The following is a 24,216-nucleotide window of genomic DNA, read 5'->3' as shown; positions in this document are numbered from 1 at the left end:
ACAGCATCCTTGACCAACCAGCTGAGACCAATCAAGCTTCTGAACTCCTCATTGGTGCCGGAAGCTGTACACGTATGTGCGCCAACGGTCCTGCGCTAACTGATAGCTTCCCGAACCTCCGATATGAACGCATGCGCAGTACGGATGCGCAGAAGAACGTGCGCGAGTACTTAGTCATATACAGCCACTGCTGGGAGGCTGCGCGACAGACATATGCGCCGGTACTTAGCCGATTTGGCATATGATTCACACATGGCTGTTGTGATAGAGCTGTAATACACAATATAACCACTCATGTGAACAACGACTGCATAGCAAGTAATAAACTAATTCGAGAACACTAAATAAGTTACTATCTGGCAATATAGGGCGACCAACCTAGCAACGTAGGTATAATATCAAAGCAAAGAAATATTATTCATAATACCGCTGAATTAGTGTAATCGATAGTAAAAGAGGGGGGAGCAAATACTCATCTGTTCTACATAGATATAGTCATAATTAATTCATATCATCAACGGAAGTAAATCATAAGTAAGATTAATAAAGGCTTATAACGGCTCTTCTATATAGTACCAATTGTAATAAGTGATTCCTGTCCTACAAGAAGGCTGCATAGGTGAAGCCTTCATTCAGTCCATTTGGGCTTTGGGATTTTAATCTCCAAATCCATCGGGCTTCTTCTTGAAGCAGTCTGGTGTTAAGATTGCCACGTCTCGGACCCAGTTTACACTGGGTAATGCCACAGAAACGTAATTCAAAGGGAGCATCATTGTGTACAGTCCTCATATGCCTAGCAATTGGCGTATCTTGATAGGTGTTAATAGTACTCATGTGTTTTGAAATACGTCTACGCAATTGTTGGACTGTCTTTCCTACATAGATTTTAGGACAATTGCATGTGGCTAGGTACACTACCCCCATCGTTTGACAGGTGATGAAGTCCCTAATTTGATATTTCCGATTATCAATCGGATTAGAGAATTCTTTTGTACGTGGCATAAATTTGCAAAAATTGCACCGTCCACATGGATGTGATCCTTGGATTGATGATTTCAACCAACTGGATGCAGACTCCTCTGCATAAAAACTCCTAACTATTTGATTTTCAATATTGGGTCCTCTACGATAGGTTATGGAAGGGTGAGTAGAGATCACCTCCCTAAGGTCATTGTCCACCTGTAATATAGACCAATATTTCCTAAGTATATTCATGATTTTTTGATTGTGTTGATCAAAAGTTCCGATACACCTAATGATCTTTTGGCCACTGTTGTCTTTAGCCAATTTGTGATCACGTAATAATTCAGATCTCGGAGTCGCCCTAGCTCTGGCGAAGGCCTTGTGAAGGACTTTCTTAGGATAACCTCTATTGGTGAAGCGTCTATACAGGAGATCACATTCTTCTTGAAATTTAAGAGGATCAGAGCAATTCCTTTTGGCTCGTAGATATTGACTGATTGGGATACCTTTCTTCAATGGTACAGGATGATAACTCTTCCAATTAAGAAAACTATTGGTTGACGTAGGTTTACGATATATAGAAGTGTGAATGTGACCAAGTGAATCAATAGTGATAGTGAGGTCAAGAAAATGAAGAAATTTATCGTGAATTTCAGAAGTAAAGTGCATATTAATATGATTAGTGTTAAGTGCTTGAACGAAGGATTGAAATAATTGTGTAGTGCTGTCCCAAAAAATCAATATATCATCTATATAACGACCCCAAAATAAAATGTGAGAATTAAATTCTTGAAAGGTGTCAGAGAAAACGTGAGTGTCTTCCCACCACCCTAAGAATAAATTAGAATAATTCGGTGCACAAGGAGTGCCCATAGCAGTGCCCTTCAACTGAAAATAAAAGTGCCTATCAAAAAGGAAAAAATTGTGAGTAAGTAGAAAACGTAATAGGGTCAAAACAAATTTGTTGTGTGCTGTGTACTGAAGACCTTTAGTAGTTAAAAAATGTTGTACAGCATGAAGTCCCTGTTCATGTTGGATGTTTGTATAGAGAGATTCCACATCCAAACTAGCTATAAGAGTACCTGGAGGGAATGTGATCTCCTGTAATTTCTTCACAGTATCCTTGGTATCCTTAATAAAGGACGGAAGAGAGGAAACAAAAGGGGTCAAGAACTGATCTACATAGTGACTAATATTTTGTGTAATATTGTCACACCCTGAAACAATGGGTCTGCCAGGGATAGGGGAACTCCGTTTGTGCACCTTGGGAAGGGCGTAGAAAGTGGCTATTGTTGGCGATGGATTAAAGAGATATTTAAATTCTTCTTCTGTTATCAATTGGTCTATTCTTGCCTCTTGTAAAATTGTACGTAAATTCTGGTTAAACTCCTGAAGTGGGTTATGGTCAAGTTTACGATATGTATCTTTATCATTCAACAGTCTCATCACCATAGCCTTATAATAACTTTTATCCATCAGGACAATGTTTCCTCCTTTATCAGAGGGTTTGCAAACAATCTCATTATTTTGTTGTATTTCATCAAGTGCTCGGATTTCTTCCGTAGATAAGTTAGATGGAATATGGGGAGTCCTTGACCTTAGGGAACTGATCTCGTGTGTAACCATCTTAACGAAAGTATCAATATTAGAGTATTGTGACAAGGATGGTGTAAAACTTGACTTGGGTTTAAGATTAGAGAAGGGAGCTTCAACTGAGACAATTCCTGTCTCACTTTCTTCTTCTAGCTGTTCTAGCATAGTAACAACTTGCTGATCCTGTTGTCTGTTCACAGCAGGATTGGTAGCAAGGTTTTTGTGAAATTTGTGTAGGGCGAGCTTCCTGCCAAATAAATTTATATCTTTAGTCCAAGTAAAAATATTGCAAGGTGGTGTAGGGGTGAATGATAACCCCTTTTGTAATACGGACAAGTGATGTTCATTCAGAACTAGGGATGACAGGTTACAAATTTGCAATTGGTCACTGGTAGCATCAGTTATTGTCTGGGAATTGGATTGTATCCCCATTTGTCGCGATCCCTCAATTGGACGCCTGGTTCTAAAAAAAGATGAGGGGGATTCTGTGGTAGTCCTCCCATATGGGTAATCGTTGGAATGCCAGGTGCCCGTGGGGGAGCTGTTGTTACTATAGGACCAGGTATCACTGGGGTCATATGTACCTCTGCAGGATTGGGTATAGCAGAGGATAAAAATCCATGTGAGTGCATGGAGGGATGACCACCTCCTTGAGTAGTATGAGGTGGGCATGGTTGTGAATGGCCTTGTGGTCTAGGGGTATTCTCAGATTTAAAAGTACCAGTATTTTTTCTGTATGGTTGACGTCTCTTATTGCTCCTAGATCTCGATCTAGGGTGAAACCTCTTAGGGCCACTCTGGACGTTAGTACTATCCTCAGTACCTGAGTATTCAGAATCCGAAATATCTGTATACCTATTACCCTGAAAATCTTGTTGTTGTGATTTTAAATAAATCTGTCCTGTTTCAAAATCCCTTTTGTCTCGTACGTATTTCCTGTGTTTCCTTTCTTTAATCTCACTTAAAAAACTGTCCAGATGTTTCTTAAGTTTTTGCTCCAAAAGAGGATACTCAGGTTGTGTTTGGAATATTTGAATTTCACTAATTTGTGTTTCCAACTGTATACCAATTTTTGTAAATGCACCTTTCTCAAAATCTAGTAAATATTGTAACATACGTAAGGAGTTTTCAGTTAAAAGTTGTTGCCAACCTTGTATGAATTCAGTTTCATTTTGATGTGAGTTAGGAGTGATATTGATTCTTAAACCACGGTAAACAATTTTTTGCTGGAGATATGTTTCGAGACTGGCAATCTCCCACCAGGAACGATAATACTGTTTATAAGTTTTTTGTAAGTCCCTAAAAGCTGAATTTATATCAACTTGATTAAAGGGAAGATTTTGAAGTGAAAAGACATGAGCAGCATCAGCTTTAGAGTGCTCTAAATTAGGTTTGTTGGACAGGAATCCAGCCATCAGTGCATAATAAGCTTGGCGGTCCACAAAAAGGAGTGATTAACTCCAATTAATTAATGCAACAAGAGGGACCTATGAGTGGAGGGTAAATCCAATATTATTAACATTTGACCGCTAAGCGGTCACTGAGACCCTAAATTCCCCACCCAATATAAAACTTAACGTTTAATGAGCCAAGATTAAAATAACCTCACACATATTGATCCATAGTGCATTGATTGGCATGACACTGCATGCTATAGAAGTGAATTGAAAAAATAGACTGTGGCTGCAGTCCACAGTCTATAGTGTGAGACAATTAAAAATCTAACACATTGCCCGCCCGCCCGACGTGCCAGATGACCTGACCTCCACAGTCACCGAACCTGAACCCAATCGAGATGGTATGGGGTGAGCTGGACCGCAGAGTGAAGGCAAAAAGGGCCAACAAGTGCTAAACATCTCTGGGAACTCCTTCAAGACTGTTGGAAGACCATTTCAGGTGACTACCTCTTGAAGCTCATCAAGAGAATGCCAAGAGTGTGCAAAGCAGTAATGAAAGCAAAAGATGCCTACTTTGAAGAACCTAGAATATGACATATTTTCAGCTGTTTCACACTTTTTTGTTATGTATATAATTCCACATGTGTTAATTCATAGTTTTGATGCCTTCAGTGTGAATCTACAATTTTCATAGTCATGAAAATAAAGAAAACTCTGAATGAGAAGGTGTTTCCAAACTTTTGGTCTGTACTGTATGTGAAAAACACTTAAAATATGCATAAAAAATGCAGCACCCATTTACACATGCTTTTTTTAAGCAGAGAAAACAAAGTGGGAGATTTATTAAAACCTGCGTAAAGAAAGAGTGATGTTTTTGCCCATAGCAACCAATGAAATTCCTTCTCTCTGAAATACGAAAATACGTAATATGTTTGGTTGCTATAGGCAACTGCACCACTTTTCCTATGCACAGGTTTTGGTAAATATCCCCCTTAGGCTATGTTCACACGGCGGAGTCCCTTTGTGTTTTATGGTATTCACTGTGAACATGGTGGAATTTCTGCGGCAGATGTTTCAATGAACCTGTTCAATGTTTCTTTGGATCTCTATCACTCTTCCGTGTGGTCCTATCTATCTATCTATCTATATATATATATATATATATATATATATATATAGTCAATATACTTTTGTTGACTTCCAGCTGACCTTGGTCCACACCATTTTTTTACCAGAAAAATGCAATGCACTTATTCTGGATTTTTTTTCTCAGAAAATTGCCACGTGTGAAACCACCCTTGAGGAGCATCAGGCACTATTTTTTTTTAAGTTCAATGAGGGTCACTAAAGATTTAAAAATAAAGGCAAAATCAAAGTTGAACTTAACAATAAATTTCTTGGTATCTACAGAATAATAATCAAATAATGTGTATTATGTGTAATGCTGTCATATAAAAAAATATTTGTTACTGTAGCATGTAGCCTAATTTAAAGGTTTTTATGGGGCTCGCTCTTTTTGCATTTCCTTCTTGGGATATGTTCATACTAGAGAAACTCCTCCCCCGGTCCGTGTGAGTGGCAGTTGCAAAATCTTTTGGCACTAGGACTTTGTGGACCTTAGTCATCCCCAATGAGGGTAATGCGGTTCGCTCATAATTATTCTGATGGTACAAACATGTTTATTCTTTTAGCCAGTGAATTTTAGTGGCAGAATTTTCTGCCACTTAAAGGGTTACTCCGGTGGAAAACTTTTTTTTTTTTTTTTTATGAACTGGTGCCAGAAATTTAAACAGATTTGTAAATTGCTTCTATAAAAAAATATTTACCCTTCCTGTACTTTTTAGCAGCTGTATGCTACAGAAGAAATTCTGTTCTTTTTGAATTTCTTTTTTGTCTTTTCCACAGTGCTCTCAGGAACTGTCCGTATCAGGAACTGTCCAGTGTAGCTTAGGTTTGCCATGGGGATTTTCTCCTGCTCTCGACAGTTCCTGATACGACATCAGGTGTCAGCAGAGAGCACTGTGGACTAGATAAAAAATAAATTAAAAAGAATAGAATTTCCTTGGTAGCATACAGCTGCTAAAAAGTACAGGAAGGGTAAAGATTTTTAACCCCTTAACCTCTTAAGGACCCAGCCATTTTACACCTTAGGACCCGGCCATTTTTTAAATATTAATAACTCTGGAATGCTTTTAGTTATCATTCTGATTCCGAGATTGTTTTTTCGTGAAATATTCTACTTTAACATAGTGGTAAAAAATTTTTGTAACTTGCATCCTTTCTTGGTGAAAAATTTGAAAATTTTATGAAAAATTAGAAAATTTAGCATTTTTCGAACTTTGAAGCTCTCTGCTTGTAAGGAAAATGGATATTCAAAATATATATATATTTTTTTCACACATACAATATGTGTACTTTATGTTTGCATCATAAAATTGACAAGTTTTTACTTTTGGAAGACACCAGAGGGCTTCAAAGTTCAGCAGCAATTTTCCAATTTTTCACAAAATTTCCAAACTCACTATTTTTCAGGGACCAGTTCAGGTTTGAAGTGGATTTGAAGGGTCTTCATCTTAGAAATACCCCACAAATGACCCCATTATAAAAACTGCACCCCCCAAAGTATTCAAAATGATATTCGGTCAGCCTTTTAACCCTTTAGGTGTTTCACAGGAATAGCAGGAAAGTGAAGGAGAAAATTCACAATCTTCATTTTTTACACTCGCATGTTCTTTACGAGGGGTAAAAGGAGAAAATTTATACTAGTATTTGTAACCCAATTTCTCTCGAGTAAGCACATACCTCATATGTCTATGTAAAGTGTTCGGCGGGCGCAGTAGAGGGCTCAGAACCGAAGGAGCGACAAGGGGATTTTGAAGAGTACGTTTTTCTGAAATGGTTTTTGGGGGGCATGTTGCATTTAGGAAGCCCCTATGGTGCCAGAACAGCAAAAAAAAAACACATGGCATACCATTTTGGAAACAAGACCCCTTTAGGAACGTAACAAGGTATTAAGTGAGCCTTAATACCCCACATGTGTTTCACGACTTTTGCATATGTAAAAAAATTAAATAAAATTTCACTAAAATGTGTGTTTCCCCCCAAATTTCAAATTTTTGCAAGGGTTAATAGCAGAAAATACCCCCCAAAATTTGTAACCCCATCTCTTCTGAGTATGAAGGTACCCCATAAGTTGGCCTGTAGTGCACTACGGGCGAACTACAATGTTCAGAAGAGAAGGAGTCATATTTGGCTTTTTGAGAGCAAATTTTGCTCGGGGGCATGTCGCATTTAGGAAGCCCCTATGGTGCCAGGAGAGCAAAAAAAAAAACCCACATGGCATACCATTTTGGAAACTAGACCCCTTGAGGAATGTAACAAGGAATAAAGTGAGCCTTAATACCCCACAGGGGTTTCACGACTTTTGCATACGTAAAATAAAAAATTTCACTAAAATGGGTGTTTCCCCCCAAATTTCACATTTTTGAAAGGGTTAATAGCAAAAAATACCCCCCAAAATTTGAAACCCCATCTCTTCTGAGTATGGAGGTACCCCATAAGTTCACCTGAAGTGCACTACGGGCGAACTACAATGCTCAGGGTAAATTCTCACTGCATCCCTCATTACATTCCGTGAGGGGTGTAGTTTCCGAAATGGGGTCACATGTGGGGTTTTGTTTTTTTTGCGTTTGTCAAAACCGCTGTAAGAATCAGCCACCCCTGTGCAAATCACCTCAAATGTACATGGGGCACTCTCCCTTCTGGGCCTTGTTGTGCGCCCCCAGAGCACTTGGCACCCACATATGGGGTATCTCCGTAGTCGGGAGAAGTTGCATTACAAATTTTGGGGGGCTTTTTTCCCTTTTACCTCTTGTCAAAATGAAAAGTATAGGGCAACACCAGCATGTTAGTGTAAACAATTTATTTTTTTACACTAACAGGCTGGTGTAGACCCCAACTTCACATTTTCATATGGGGTGAAAGAAGAAAAAGCCCCCCAAAATTTGTTAGGCAATTTCTCCCGAGTACGGCGATACCCCATATGTGACCCTAAACTGTTGCCTTGAAATACGACAGGGCTCCAAAGTGAGAGCGCCATGCGCATTTGAGGCCTGAATTAGGGATTTGCATAGGGGTGGAAATAGGGGTATTCTACGCCAGTGATTCCCAAACAGGGTGCCTCCAGCTGTTGCAAAACTCCCAGCATGCTTGGACAGTCAACGGCTGTCCAGCAATACTGGGAGTTGTTGTTTTGCAACAGCTGGAGGCTCCATTTTGGAAACAGTGGCGTACCAGACGTTTTTCATTTTTATTGGGGAGGGGTACTGTGTAGGGGTATGTGTATATGTAGTGTTTTTTACTTTTTATTTTATTTTGTGTTAGTGTAGTGTAGTGTTTTTAGGGTACAGACACATGGGCGGGGGGTTACAGCGAGTTTCCTGCTGCGCGTTTGAGCTGCCGCGCAAAATTTGCTGCATCGGAAACTTGCAGCCTGATACTCACTGTAAGCCCCTGCCCATGTGAATGTACCCTGTACATTCACAGGGGGGGGGACCTCCAGCTGTTGCAAAACTACAACTCCCAGCATGCACAGTCTATCAGTGCATGCTGGTAGATATAGTTTTGCAACAGCTGGAGGCACACGGGTTGGGAAACACTGAGTTAGGAAACAGACAATGTTTCCTAACCAGTGTGCCTCCAGTTGTTGCAAAACCACTACTCCCAAACATTCTCAGGCATGCTGGAAGTGGTAGTTCGGCAACATCTTTAGAGCCAGATGTTGCCGAACTACAACTCCCAGCATGCTTGGAATTGTAGTTTTGCAACACCTGGAGGACTACAGTTTGCAGACCACTAATACAGTGGTTCCCAATCTGTGCCCTTCCAGATGTTGCAAAACTACAACTCCCAGGATAACCCTACTGTCCAGGCATGCAGGGAGTTGTAGTTCTGCAACATCTGAAGGGCCAGATGTTACAGAACTACAACTCCCAGCATGCCTGGACAGTAAGGGCATGCTGAGGCTGTGTAGTTTTGCAACATCTGGAAGGGCACAGTGGTCCCAAAACTCTGGACCTCCAGATGTTGCAAAACTGCAACTCCCAGCATGCCCATTTGCCAATGGCTGGCTGGGCATGCTGGGAGTTGTAGTATACAGGGTCCCAATACAGCAATGCATGTCGCTTTATGGCGACGTGCATTGCTGTAAAGGGCCCGACCGCGGCTGAAGATCAACTCACCTGTCGCCACTGCCGCCATCTTCATCGCCGGGATCTGGGTCTTCAGGGATGAGGTAAGTACCGGGGCCGGGCCCCAGCACTCCCCCGTCCCCCGCTGCGTCCTCCAGTCTTCCTCCCGTCCTCTCCGGACTTCCAGGGGCCGGGCAGGGCGGGAGGAAGTAACCGCGCCCCCCCCTGCGATCGGTCGGTTAACTAACCGAAGAATCGTAGGGGATCGGAGGAGGTGGCAGGCTTGCCACCTCGCTCCTAGTCTTCAGCATGGTCCTGGCTGTCTGTGACAGCTGGGATCATGCGAAATTACCGGGCGGTCGGGTCCCAGAGACCCGATCAGCCCGGTATCGCCGCAGATCGCAAGGGCGATTTCCCTTGCGATTTGCGGCAATCGCCGACATGGGGGGCCTACATGGCCCCCCTCGGCGTTTGCCCTGGATGCCTGCTGAAGCTTTTCAGCAGGCATCCGGTTCCGATCTCTGCCCGGCGCGCGGCAGAGACTGGAAAACGCCAGGGCGTATGGATATGCCCTAGGTCCTTAAGGCCCAGGGTGTGAGGGCGTATCCATACGCCCTGGGTCCTTAAGAGGTTAAGGGTTTTTCAGTTTTTGCACTTTCGTTTATTCCTCCATACTTTTAAAAATCATAACCCTTTCACTTTTGCATCTAAAAATCCATATGATGGCTTATTTTTGCACCACCAATTCTACATTGTAATGACATCAGTCATTTTACCCAAAAATCTATGGCAAAACCAGAAAAACAAATCATTGTACGACAAAATTGAAAAAAAAACACCATTTTGTAAGTTTGCGGGGCTTCCGTTTCTACGCAGTAAATTTTTCGGTAAAATTGACAAATTCTTTTTATTCTGTAGGTCCATATGATTAAAATAATACCCTACTTATATAGGTTTGATTTTGTCGTACTTCTGGAAATAATCGTAACTACATGCACGAAAATTACCGTATTTATCGGGGTATACCACGCACCGGCCTATGACACGCACCCTCATTTTACCAAGGATATTTGGGTAAAAAAAGTTTTTTACCATATCCATGGTAAAATGAGGGTGCGTGTGTGCGCGTGTATCGGGGTGATACACCCCCAGGAAAGGCAGGGGAGAGAGGCCGTCGCTGCCCGCTTCTCTCCCCCTGCCTTTCCTGGGGTCTAGAGCCCCGCTGCCGGCCCTTCTCTCCCCCTGGCTATCGGCTCCGCTGCCCGTTCTGTCCCCCTGACTATCGGTGCCGGCGCCTCATTGCCTGCGCCGATAGCCAGGGGGAGAGAAGGTGCAGCGGCACCCATTGCCGGCGCCGCTGCCCCGTTGCCTCCCCCCATCCCCGGTGGCATAATTACCTGTTGCCGGGGTCGGGTCCGCGCTGCTGCAGGCCTCCGGCGTGCGTCCCCTGTGTCGATGCTATGCACGGCGCGGCGCACTGACGTCATGCGCCGCACCGTGCAGCGCATAGCAACGACGCTGCCCCTTCTCTCCGCCTCCCTGGCTGTCGGCGCCGCTTCTCTCTCCCTGGCTATCGGCGCCGGCACCGATAGTCAGGGGGACAGAACGGGCAGCGGCGCCGATAGCCAGGGGGAGAGAAGGTCCGGCAGCGGGGCTCTAGACCCCAGGAAAGGCAGGGGGATTTTTCTGGATTTTTTTTCTCAGAAAATTGTTATTAGGGCTAATTTTTTGCGCCATGATCTTAAGTTTTTAGCGGTACAATTTTTGTATTGATCAGACTTTTTGATTGCTTTTTATTGATTTTTTCATGATCTAAAAAGTGACCAAAAATACGCTATTTTGGACATTGGAATTTTTTTGTGTATGCCATTGACCGTGCAGTTTAATTAAAGGGGTATTCCAGGCAAAAACTTTTTTTTCATATATCAACTGGCTCCGAAAAGTTAAACAGATTTGTAAATTACTTCTATTAAAAAATCTTAATCCTTCCAATAGTTATTAGCTTCTGAAGTTTTCTTTCTAACTGCTCAATGATGATGTCACGTCCCGGGAGCTGTGCATGATGGGAAAATATCCCCATAGGAGCTGGACAACTCCCGGGACGTGAGTCATCAGAAAGCAGTTAGACAGAAAACAGCAACTCAACTTCAGAAGCTAATAACTATTGGAAGGATTAAGATTTTTTAATAGAAGTAATTTACAAATCTGTTTAACTTTCCCGAGCCAGTTGATATATAAAAAAAGTTTTTGCCTTGAATACCCCTTTAACAATAAATTTTTATATTAGAAATAATAAATGGGAATACAAACCTCTAGATACACATGTGGTAGTGTTCTGTATGAAAATAGCTGGGAATCTATGATAAATGTTAGGATAGAAGTGATAGTGTTCCGAATATGATAATTACTATAAATATCATAAATACCATAAATAGATAATATAATAATATGCAGGCTAAGTGATTATCTTGATATTGTAAATTTTAAATATTAAATATTAAAATTGCACAGACCGCACCATCAATACAAATATTTAAATAAACTAGAAGACATAAAAAATAGACAATAAAAATAGATGTTAAAAATAGATATAGGCAATTTAAATATAAGCTGATATAAAAATTGCTGGAAGAATGAGATAATTAGTCCCCAATAATAGCAGCTTGATAGGATGGATAAATCAATGCTCAATTTGTAAATGGATGAGTTATAGTACTCAAGATTAAGTTCAAGTCCTATACAATATATGAGATCTTCCGCTGTATCATTGAAGATTTTGTTGCTAATGTATTTAAAGTTCAAGTGCTATACAGTACATAATAAAGATCCTCCGCTGTATCAGTTAGGACTTAGCCGCAAGATGCAACGGATATATCAAATTGGAACTGAAAGTTATTGGTGCACGGCACCGCTCACCGCTTCTGCTGATGCACTCCGATGTTCTGTGCGGTACTTCTCCTTCCCAGGCTGGTACAGCTCGGCAGCTGGCCTGATGGAAGAGCCTGGGATCTTCCTGCACTGGCTCTGGAACTGGACACTGGGAGCTGGTGAATGCCGTAGAGCCAGTGTAATGCGCTGGGGGGAGGCTGCACTTTGGTGGTTTGGAGGCTGGCACAGATCTGCGTCTGGCCCGTAGGGGGTAGTGGCGAGTGCAGGTGAGCGGTGGATGCACTAGGAGGAAGACGAAGCCGCGTCCTTGTGTTGAAATGCGCGCTCCTGGGCTGAGCAGTGGTCCCAAAATTGGGGGGTTCCAGCAGTTCCAAATGGGTTCTTGCTGGTTGGAGGTGGACTGATTGTCTTCAATATGGGTATAATGCCAAACGCGTTTCGGGGGGGCCCCTTCTTCAGTGGCTTTATATTTATAAAGATATAGCCACTGAAGAAGGGGACACCCCGAAACGCGTTTGGCACTATACACATATTGGAGACAATCAGTCCACCTCCAACCAGCAAGAACCCATTTGCAACTGCTGGAATCCCCCTGAGCTCAGCCTAGGAGCGCGCATTTCAACACAAGGACGCGGCTCCGTCTTCCTCCTAGTGCATCCACCGCTCACCTGCACTCGCCACTACCCCCTACGGGCCAGACGCAAATCTGTGCCAGCCTCCAAACCACCAAAGTGCAGCCTCCCCCGAGCGCATTACACTGGCTCTACGGCATTCACCAGCTCTCAGTGTCCAGTTCCAGAGCCAGTGCAGGAAGATCCCAGGCTCTTCCATCAGGCCAGCTGCCGAGCTGTACCAGCCCGGGAAGGAGAAGTACCGCACAGAACATCGGAGTGCATCAGCAGAAGCGGTGAGCGGTGCCGTGCACCAATAACTTTCAGTTCCAATTTGATATATCAGTTGCATCTTGCGGCTAAGTCCTAACTGATACAGCGAAGGATCTTTATTATGTACTGTATAGCACTTGAACTTTAAATACATTAGCAACAAAATCTTCAATGATACAGCGGAAGATCTCATATATTGTATAGGACTTGAACTTTTTCCTGAGTACTATAACTCATCCATTTACAAATTGAGCATTGATTTATCCATCCTATCAAGCTGCTATTATTGGGGACTGATTATCTCATTCTTCCAGCAAATTGCCCATATCTATTTTTAACATCTATTTTTATTGTTTATTTTTTATGTCTTCTAGTTTATTTAAATATTTGTATTGATGGTGGGGTCTGTGCAAGGGCCCTGCACAGCCACACATTTAATATTTAATACGGTAATTAAAATTAACAATATCAAGATAATCACTTAGCCTGCATATTATTATATTATCTATTTATGTTACTTATGATATATATAGTAATTATCATATTCTGAACACTATCACTTCTATCCTAACATTTATCATAGATTCCCAGCTATTTTCATACAGAACACTACCACATGTGTATCTAGAGGTTTGTATTCCCATTTATTATTTCTAATATATAATTTGACACGTAGGGTTAACGTGTAACATACAGCACCTCGATTCACATTCATTTCTTCATAGTGTGAGCCCCCCACCTCCATTTCATTTTTACTAATACATTTTTATAGTTCGGACATTTACGCACTCGACGATACCACATGTTTATTTTTATTATGGTTACATATTTTTTATATGGAATTTGGGAAAAGGGGAGTGATTTAAACTTTTAATAAGGAAGGGGTTAATGTGTGTGTTTTTTAAACTTTTTTTTTTTACACTTTTAGTCCCCTTAGGGGACTTTTAGGAGGAATGACTAGATTCCTCATACAGTTCAATGTGGTTTCATACAACCACATTGATCTTTGTGCTCTGCGCTCGATTGATAAAGCCTGGTCCTGCCAGGCTTTATCATTCACAGCGCAGCAGCAGGAGAGGTAAGCCTGCGGGGGGGGGGGGGGGGGGGCGATCAACCCCACTGGATTGCCAGGGAGCATTTAAATGTCCCTTTAGACACTGCTGTCAACTTTGACAGCAGCGCTCTAAAGGGATAATAGCTGGCTGTGGCAATCGCCACATGTCGCTCGAGTCGGGAGCCCACATCATACAACGGTTGCCATCTCAGGACGAGCCAGCTCGTCCTTCGTCAGCAACCGGTTAACAGAAGTAATTTACAAATCTGTTTAACTTTCTGGCACCAGTTGACTTATAAAGACCAAAAAACTGTTTTCCACCGGAGTACCCCTTTAAATTCCATAATGTGAATGGGTCAATGGAAGACCCATTCATGCCAATACTAGTTTGGGGCAGCGGAAACTCCAACAGAAATTCCTAAGCGAAATTCTGTGCGGAGATACCCTTACGCAACTATTCTCTAATACAAAATAAAAAAAAAAATTGTATTCCTTATTATCTTAACCCTTTCACAACCAAGAACATACATTTGGTTTGAGTTGGCGGACTTGACGCAGGCCCGTGGGTTGGTTCCGTGTTATAACCGGTAAATGCCTGCTGCGATCAGCTGCTATGTCGGTAATAATGGACATTAGAGATCGCTTCGATGTCTGTCATTTAACTGGTTAAATACTGTGATGTATAGAGATCACTGCATTTAAACATTCAGTGCCACTATTCCCTGGTGTCTAGTGTTCACATGACTCCCCCAGTTCTTACCAATCAAGCGCAGATAGCATACATCAATGTAATGCTATAGCATTACAATGATCTAAGTAAGCCATCTAACGATGGCTTATGATAGGCCCCTAGGGGGGACAAAAATTTGTATTTATTTTTAAAAAGTACCGTATTTTCCAGCATATAAAACGACTGGGAATATAAGACGACCCCCAACTTATACAGTTAACATATAGAGTTTGGGATATACTTGCCACCTCTACCGAGATGTACAGTACCTTACCAGTGATTGGCTCGTTGTTGTATACAAAGCCTGCTTGGATTGGTCATTTCTCCCTGCCTGCCCAGCCCTCCCTAAGACTCCATCAGAGTGATACCTGCCTCTTTCCCCCATAATAGGATACATAGGGTAATAGGCCAAATGGGTGAAAGATGCATGTTTTTCTGGGCACAGCGCTGCTCTCTCTATCCATACCCCCGGAACCCAGCTCTATCTCTATCCATACAGGGGCGATCCAGAGCCTAGCCTCCGGAGGGGCACTATAAGAGTACAGTGGTCCCTCAAGTTAATTGGTTCCAGGACGACCATTGTATGTTGAAATCATTGTATGTCCAGACCAGAACTCTATGGAAACCTGGTAATTGGTTCTAAAGGCACCAAAATGTCATCCAAAAATAGGAAAAGAGTGAGAAATAAAGAAAAATAAGTAGATAACTAATACAGATAAAGCAAGTCCTTCCATATAAAAGTAAGAAAGAGCTGCTGGGAGCTGTAAATCGCTGTCTATGTCAGTGTTTCCCAAGCATGGAGCCTCCAGCTGTTGCAAAACTTCAACTCCCAGCATGCCCGGACAGCCAAAAGCTGTCCAGGCATGCTGGGAGTTGTAGTTTTGCAACAGCTGGGGGCACCCTGCTTGGGAAACACTGGTCTATGTAGAGGACTGGAGCTTCTTCGGGGGCCTGTACAGTACACGCAATGTCCTAAAAAAGTAACATGGAGCCGCCCTCACCTGGTGTCCAGAGGAGCAGGTAACCCTGGGACAGGTAAAGTGTACAGAACATGTAATACTTCCCTGTACTGTAGGGGGCGCTACCAGACATCAGTCAGTGCATACGCTTCAGTAATACAGGGGTTTTACCAGCAAAATGCCCATTCTGATTGGTCAGTTCTTCCGGCCAGTGACACGTTTCACAGATCTGTAGGGTCAGTAGCATTGTATGTTGAGTCTGGTTTCAACTTACAATGGTCCAGAAAAGACCACTGTATGTTGAAACTATTGTATGTTGAGGCCATTGTAAGTTGAGGGATCACTGTATTGTGCAGTGGTCGACACGCCCCCTCCCATATACTTGCATTGAGGGAGGGTGGCTTGACGTCACCAGGTGGCGTGAATGTGATGTCACAACCCCTGCAGCCCGCACCCAGAGTTCGGAACAAAATGTTCCGAATGCTGGGGCAGTGGAGTACCCCTTTAAATGCGCGGCATTGTTCCTCCACACTAGGTAGGCAGCATAGTTCCCCCACACTAGGTAGGCAGCATAGTTCCCCCCACACTAGGTGGTCAGAATAGTTCCCCCCACATTAGGTTGTCAGCATAGTTCCCCCCACATTAGGTTGTCAGCATAGTTCCTCCTACATTATGTTGTCAGCAAAGTTCCCCCCCAAATTAGGTTGTCAGCATAGTTCCCCCTACATTAGGTTGTCAGCAAAGTTCCCCCCCACATTAAGTTGTTAGCATAGTTCCCCTCACATTAGGTTGTCAGCATAGTTCCCCCACATTAGGTTGTCAGCATAGTTCCCCCCACATTAGGTTGGCAGTATAGTTCTCCCACATTAGGTTGGCAGTGTAGTTCACCCCCCCCCCCCCACATTAGATATGCAGTATATTTCCCCCCACATTAGGTTGGCAGTATAGTTTCCTCCCACATTAGGTTGGCAGTATAGTTCCCCCCCACATTAGGTTGGCAGCATAGTTTCCCCCACATTAGGTTGGCAGCATAGTTCCCCCCACATTAGGTTGGCAGTATAGTTCCCCCACATTAGGTAGGCAGTGGCTCCCACAGCCATACAGTGTATGGCTTGAGGCTGTATGCCTGTGTACTGCCCCACTTCAGTGCTCCGACCACCGCTCCTCCGGTCAGGGGTCATGATCTACTGCTATGGCCTATGGGCCATAGCAGTAGGTCCCGGGACTGGAGGAGCGGTGGTCAGAGCACCGAAGATGATGTGCTGCTGGTAACTTACCATGCATGCGTCCTCCTCCTAGCAGCTCTGCTCTGTTTCTATGGGCGCACGTACAGGACGTCAGAAACGTCCCTGCTTGAGCTACCTCCCGGCGGCCCCTGCATTTTTAAAGCTAACGCGGGGCCGCAGAACGGTAACAGGGACATCCTTGTATTCCAAAAAGATCTTTCGGGACACAGAGATCTCCCGAATGTGACGGGGAAATTATTCTCGGCCGGGACGACACCTGGGGTATATGACGACCCCCAACTTTTAAGAACATTTTCCTAAGTTAAAAAAATTGTCTAATACGGCAAATAAATGTTTTTCAAAATATAAAAAGAATCCCCCCCCACAAAAAGTTTCGTTTTCCTATTTTTCAAGTAAAACACTGTTAGAAAGATAAACATATTTTGTATTGCAGCATGCTTAATTATCCAAACTATTATATATTATGTTATGATGTTGCTGATCCTGCATGGTGAACTGCATAAACATGGTGAACTGCGTTTTTACCATAAAACGAAGAAAAAAAATCAAAGTTTGGTATCATTGGAATTATACTGACCCATAAAATAAAGTTTGCATGTCAGATTAACCGTATAATGAACTCTAAAAAGTTATTGCCCCACAAAATTGCCCAATTCCATATATTTTTTTGTCAGTTTTGCATTATGTATATTTTTTTTCTGGCTCTGTAATACATTATATAATAGAATAATAGTGAGCCAATGAAAAGTACAACTGCAAACATAAGCCCTAATACATCTTTGTCATTGGAAAAATAAAAGTTATGGGTCTTGGAATGTGAGGAGGAAAACACATCAAAAGAAGTCACTGGGTCATGAAGAGGTTAAGGTCCAAGTCAGTTTACATTCTTGTTATTGATTTTGCTACCCATGGACTTCAATGGGTAGTAAAATACTCAGCAGCAAATATGCAGCTAAAGTTGACCAGTTGCCCATAGCAACCAAACCAATTTTACCTCTTAAAAATGAAAGAAGCAATCTGGTTGCTATGGGCAACTGGTCAACTTATACTCTGACCAAGTTCTGATAATTCTCTTCTTTGGTCACTAGGCCAAGATAACAATGTTCTGTGGTTTGCCCATAGCAACCAATCACATCTCAGATTTTCCTTTACATAGTTCATTAAAATATGAAAGATGAGCTGTGAGCTGCAGAACTTTGGTATCCTGGTCTAGGGACCAAAGAGGAGATTTATCAAAACCTGTCCAGAGTAAAAGATTGCTTTTTTGCCTATGAATCTTTTCAGGACGCAGGGCGTATACATACGCCCTGCATCCTGAGTCCTTAAGGACGTAGGGCGTACAGGTACGCCCGTGGGAATTCAGGTCCCCGGGATGCCTGCTGAAATCATACTGCAGGCATCCCGGAACATCGCTGAGGGGGGTCCTGATTTCCCCCCCCCCCCCCCCCATTTTAATTCAGACCGGCGATCTGTGGCGATTCCGGGTCATACGGATCTCCAGAAGATAAGGGGGATCGGGCATGTTCAAGATCCCCCCAATCCCCCTGAAGGGATAGGAGTGAGGTGGCAGGGATGCCACCCCTCCTATCACTGCTATTGGTCGGTCAGAAGCGACCGACCAATAGCAGATCGGGGGAGGGGGGTTTAAGTTTGGTTCCCCCATTCTGCCCACCCACGATGGTCTGGGCAGAATGGGGAACTGTAGTGTGACCGGTGGCGGTGGTGAATGTCACCTACCATCGGCGGCGGGCGGCAATCCTCTCCCTGGTGCGGCGATCCTGCAGACTACGGAAGCCGGTGAGTTGCCTAGCAACATCTGGAGGGCTACAGTTTGGGTACCACTATACAGTGGTCTCTAAACTGTAGCCCTCCAGATGTTGCAAAATTACAACTCCCAGCTGTCTCGCCATGCTGGGAGTTGTAGTTGATTACCTCCATGTTGTCTCCCAGCATGCCCTTCGGAGATCATTACATGCTGGGAGTTGTAGTTTTGCAACAGCTGGAGGCACACTGACACTGGAAAATACAGAATTAGGTAACAGAACCTAACTGAAGGTTTTCCAACCAGTGTGCCTCCAGCTGTTGCAAAAGTACAACTCCCAGCATGCACGGTCTGTCAGTGCATGCTGGAAGTTGTAGTTTTGCAACAGCTGGAGGTTTGCCCCCCCCCCCCCATGTGAATGTAGAAGGTACACGGCAGGTTTACAGTGAGTTTCCTGCTTCAAGTTCGAACTGCAGCAAATTTTCCGCAGCAGCACAAACTCCTAGTGGGAAACTCCCCGTAAACCCACCACGTGAATCTACCCTAAAAACATTACACTAGCAAAGAATAAAGGGTAAAACACTACATGTACACTCCCTTATACTGTCCTCCCCAATAAAAATGAAAAACATATCGTATGTCAGTGTTTCCAGAACGGAGCCTCCAGCTGTTGCAAAACAACAACTCCCAGCATTTCCGGACAGCCACTGGCTGTCCAGGCATGCTGGGAGTTTAGCAACAGCTGGAGGCATCCTGTTTGGGAATCACTGGCATAGAATACCCCTATGTCCACCCCTATGCAATCCCTAATTTAGTCCTCAAATGTGCATGGCGCTCTCTCACTTTGGAGCCCTGTTGTATTTCAAAGAAACAGTTTAGGGCCACATATGGGGTATTTCTGTATTTGTGAGCAATTGCGTTACAAATTTTGGGGAGCTTTTCCTCCCTTTTACCCCTTATGAAAAGGAAATGTTGGGGTCTACACCAGCCTGTTAGTGTAAAAAAATAAAAAAATTAAACTAACATGCTGGTGTTGCCCCATACCCCCAAAATTTGTAACGCAATTTCTCCTGATTACGGAAATACCCCATATGAGGGGGGTGTAAAATGCTCTGCGAATGCACAACAAGGCTCAGGAGTGAGAGCACACTACGTACATTTGAGGCCCAAATTGGTGATTTGCACAGTGGTGGCTGATTTTACAGTGGTTCTGAAAAATAGGGAAAAAAAACGCAACCCTAAAATTTGTATCCCCATTTCTTCTGAGAACATACCCCATATGTGGATGTAAAGTGTTCTGCTGGTGCACTTCAACGCTCAGAAGAGAAGGAGCGCCATTGGGCTTTTGGAGAAAAAATTTGTCCAGAATTGAAGATCATGTGTGTTTACAAAGCCCCCATAGTGCCCACATGTGACCCCATTTTGGAAACTACACCCCTCACGTAATGTAATAAGGGGTGCAGTGAGCATTTATGCCCCACAGGTGTCTGACAGATTTTTGGAACAGTGGTCCGTGAAAATGAAGAATTTAAGACGGGATGGGGTTACAAATTTTGGGGGACATTTTCTCCTATTACCCCTTGTAAAAATGTAAAATTTGGGGAAAAACCAGCATTTTAGTGAAAAAAAATTAAATAATTTATTTTCACATTTTTGTGACATGCCCCCCAAAAACCATTTCAGAAAAACCCACTCTCCAAAATCCCATTGTCGCTCCTTCCCTTCTGAGCCCTCTATTGTACCCTCAGAACACTTGACATACACATGAGGTATTTTCTTACTCGAGAGAAATTTCGTTACAAATTTTAGGGTAATTTATCTCCTTTTACCCCTTCAACTGGGTCTGCAAGAACATGCGAGTGTAAAATGAAGACTTTGAATTTTCTCCTTCACTTTATTGCTATTCCTGTGAAACACCTAAAGGGTTAACACACGTACTGAATGTCATTTTGAATACTTTGATGGGTGCAGTTTTTATAATGGGGTAATTTATGGTGTATTTCTAATATGAAGGCCCCTCAAATCAACTTCAATACTGCACTGGTCCCTGAAAAATTCCGATTTTGAAAATTTTGTGAAAAATTGGAAAATTGCTGTTGAACTTACTGAAGCCCTCTGATGTCTTTCAAAAATAAAAACTTGTCAACTTTATGATTCTTTTTTTGACTACAAATCCCACAATTCTATGTTCCTCCCTCCCACACATCAGCCACCCCACCCATTGAAACATAAATGAGCTGCATTTATCAAAAGACCTGTGGTTTTCAATCAGGGTGCCCCCAGCTGTTGCATTAGTGGCAGATTGATCCCTCCACCTATTGAAGCAGACAGGCTCTCTGTCATTAGCTGACTAGTGAGTCATGTCTCGGCCGCATTGCAAGCTGGGAAAAATCAGAGACAACAGTCATTTTGTATGCTGTTAAAAATAAATAGTGGGGTGAAAATCACAGAAGAATTGTGAGAAAACCGTCACACGCAGGTAGAGACACTATATTATGAACTACACTAACTTTACAGCCCCTGTAGCATAGTCAAATAAAAAAAAATCCTGGAATACCCCCTTAATGCTTAAAGTGACAATGGGCAGATTTGAAAAAAAAAGGCTGTATCCTTAAGGTGAAAATGAGCTGCGTCCTTAAGGTGTTAAAAATGAAAGAATCAATCTGATTGGTTGCTATGGGCAGCTGGTCAACTTTTCTTTTGCACAGTTTTTGCTAAATCTCCCAAGACTTAAGTGCTGTTTTCTGAGGTAAGGAGTCGTATTTTTTGTAAATGTATGTTGAAACCTAAGGAATTTCTGCTCAGCGTTATTTTTTTGGTCTGATATATATTACATGGAAATAGTGCAGCTTTCACTGTACGCTTAAAGGGGTATTCCGCTTCTAGACATCTTATCCCCTATCCAAAGGATAGGGGATAAGATGTCAGATCGCCGCGGTCCCGCTGCTGGGGACCCCCTGGATCCCCGCTGCGGCACGCGCTATCATTACAGCACAGAGCGAGTTCGCTCTGCACGTAATGATGGGCGGTACAGGGGCCGGAGCATCGTTACGTCACGGCTCCGCCCCTCGTGATGTCACGGCCCGCCCCTTTCAATACAAGTCTATGGGAGGGGGCGTGGAGGTCGTCACGCCCCCTCCCATAGACTTGCATTAAGGGGACGGGCCGTCATGTCACGAGGGGCAGCGCCATGATGTCACGCTGCTCCGTCCCCCGTATCGCCCGTCATTACGCACAGAGCGAACTCGCTCTGCGCTGTAATGATAGCGCGGTGCTGCAGCGGGGATCCCGGGGGTACCGGATCCCCGCTGCAGCACCGCGCTATCATTACAGCGCAGAGCGAGTTCGCTCTGTGCGTAATGACGGGCGATACGGGGGACGGAGCAGCGTGACATCATGGCGCTGCCCCTCGTGACATGACGGCCCGTCCCCTTAATGCAAGTCTATGGGAGGGGGCGTGACGACCGCCACGCCCCCTCCCATAGACTTGTATTGAAAGGGGCGGGCCGTGACATCACGAGGGGCGGAGCCATGACGTAACGATGCTCTGGCCCCTGTACCGCCCATCATTACGTGCAGAGCGAACTCGCTCTGTGCTGTAATGATAGCGCGTGCCGCAGCGGGGATCCCGGGGGTCCCCAGCAGCGGGACCGCGGCGATCTGACATCTTATCCCCTATCCTTTGGATAGGGGATAAGATGTCTAGGGGCTGAATACCCCTTTAAGTGAACCAAGGTGCAAGCGAGTATTTTTTACGTTGTGATTCACATTGTGCTTGTGTGATTTACATATATGTTGCAGGTGAAACACTTTATCAAGTGGAGGGAATTTGTTTAACAGTGACCATTAAATTGAGCAGATTTATGGTAGCGGTTAGAGATGAGCGAACGAATCTGACGAATCTGAATTCGTTACGAATTTCAGGAAAAATTAGCTTTGCAACGAATGCGAATACTGCCGCCATTCGATCGCACGAATCGCTTCATTAAACTCCAGTTAGTGCGTTCCAGGCTCCAGGGCATCTGAGATGGCGGCTCCACATGTTAAGACATGGGGCAAGGAATGCTGAGAAGTTGGGAACAAGGGTAGGCGGGATGACCCTGAATCATATGCAGCATGTAGCTTATCAGCAGCCAGACACCCCTGTGATGTCACAGCCCTATATCGGCAGCTATCTTGTGGCCACTCACATCAGCATTCTATTGCAGAGAAAGAGGGACAGAGACCAGTGTGTGTTGCACAGAAAAGCATTTTTACAGCAGAGATTCCCTTCAAGACCAAATCCAGCCTAGAAGCACTGATAAGGAAAGGGAGAGAGATTGAGGGAGAGAGTGCAATTGTGGGTGTAGTACACAGCGACTGTGTGCTGCAGCACTGGTGTGTACAAAAACTGAAAAGCTAATAGTAGCCAGCCAGTTAAGGTGAGCAGAGCACTAAAAGCCACAATCACCTGCTATTAGTGCCGAATACTGGTTGAGTAGCGGAGCGTATTGGCCTCTATTAAGTGTAACCTATGCGTACATAGGTGGTGTACCATTTTGTTCCTGTTAAATTGTTAAGGGCCTAGTTACTGTGAAAGGCCAGCCAAAAGTACACACCTGCTGGTGTTGTAGACAAATACTATTTTAAGCGTACTGGAGTGCATTGTACTCTCCTCATATGTGCATACCACATACATACACCTAAGTGGTGTACCATTTTGTTCCTGTTAAATTCTTAAGGGCCTAGTTACTGTGAAAGGCTAGCCAAAAGTACACACGTGCTGGTCTTGTTGACAAATACTTTTTTAAGCGTAGTGGAGTGTATTGTCCTCCACTCATATATGCACTAAGTATGTGAGGCAGAGAAGTGCCAGGATGTGCACAGAGGAGTGGCAGAGGCCTAAATTCATCAGGCACAGGCAGAGGTGGCAGCAATCTAGGGGTGAGTGGCAGCAGGAGAAGCAGCGAGAGGCCTGAGCTTCCGGTATCAGCTAGCAGTCGTGTCTCAACCAGCAACCCATATGCCGTCATCGATTTGTTAACACGGTCATCCATTTCATCATAAGTAACATCTGACACCCTCAGTCAACAGTCTGTGCGTTCTCAGACACAACCCTCAGTTGGTATGGCCCAGGAGCAGTCCCTGTCCTTCCATTGCCTCTGTCCTATGCTGTTCCTTCCCCCACAGAAGTATCTTATGCTGTAGGTTCAGCTCCACTGTTTAGTGAGGACAATATACTAGAGGACAGTCAGCAACTACTGCTCAGCCAAGAATTGGAGGAGACATCCGCCGCTTCCTCCGCTAGGTGGGCAAGTAGTGATGAGGAGAGTGGCACGGGAGGTGGTCTTGCGGGCGTTCAGGCTCCTGAAGCAGACACTGTTGAGGAACCTGAGGAGGACATCAGTGACGTGCAGACACAACTCGATGATGATGAAGCCGATCACACTTGGGAGCCGGGTGCAGAAGGGGCCAAACCGGCTGCAAAGTCTGTAGCCAAACGTGCATGGGGTAGATCACCTGTCTCGCGGCAGCCTACTTTCCCGGGAGGGAGTAGAACAGGGGTTCCT

The 24,216-nt window shown here is 43.9% G+C and overlaps 1 protein-coding gene across 1 annotated transcript in view; it reads left to right on the top strand.

Annotated features, from left to right (window-relative positions):
• ADGRL3 (adhesion G protein-coupled receptor L3) overlaps positions 1-24,216 on the top strand; it is a 961,109-nt gene that overhangs the window by 622,224 nt on the left and 314,669 nt on the right. The gene's annotated exons all lie outside the window — the stretch shown is intronic.

Source organism: Hyla sarda, chromosome 1 (assembly GCF_029499605.1).
Source record: "Hyla sarda isolate aHylSar1 chromosome 1, aHylSar1.hap1, whole genome shotgun sequence".
Lineage (NCBI taxonomy): Eukaryota > Metazoa > Chordata > Amphibia > Anura > Hylidae > Hyla > Hyla sarda.
Note: the sequence above shows the minus strand (reverse complement) of the source record. Positions and strands in the feature narration are given on the sequence as shown.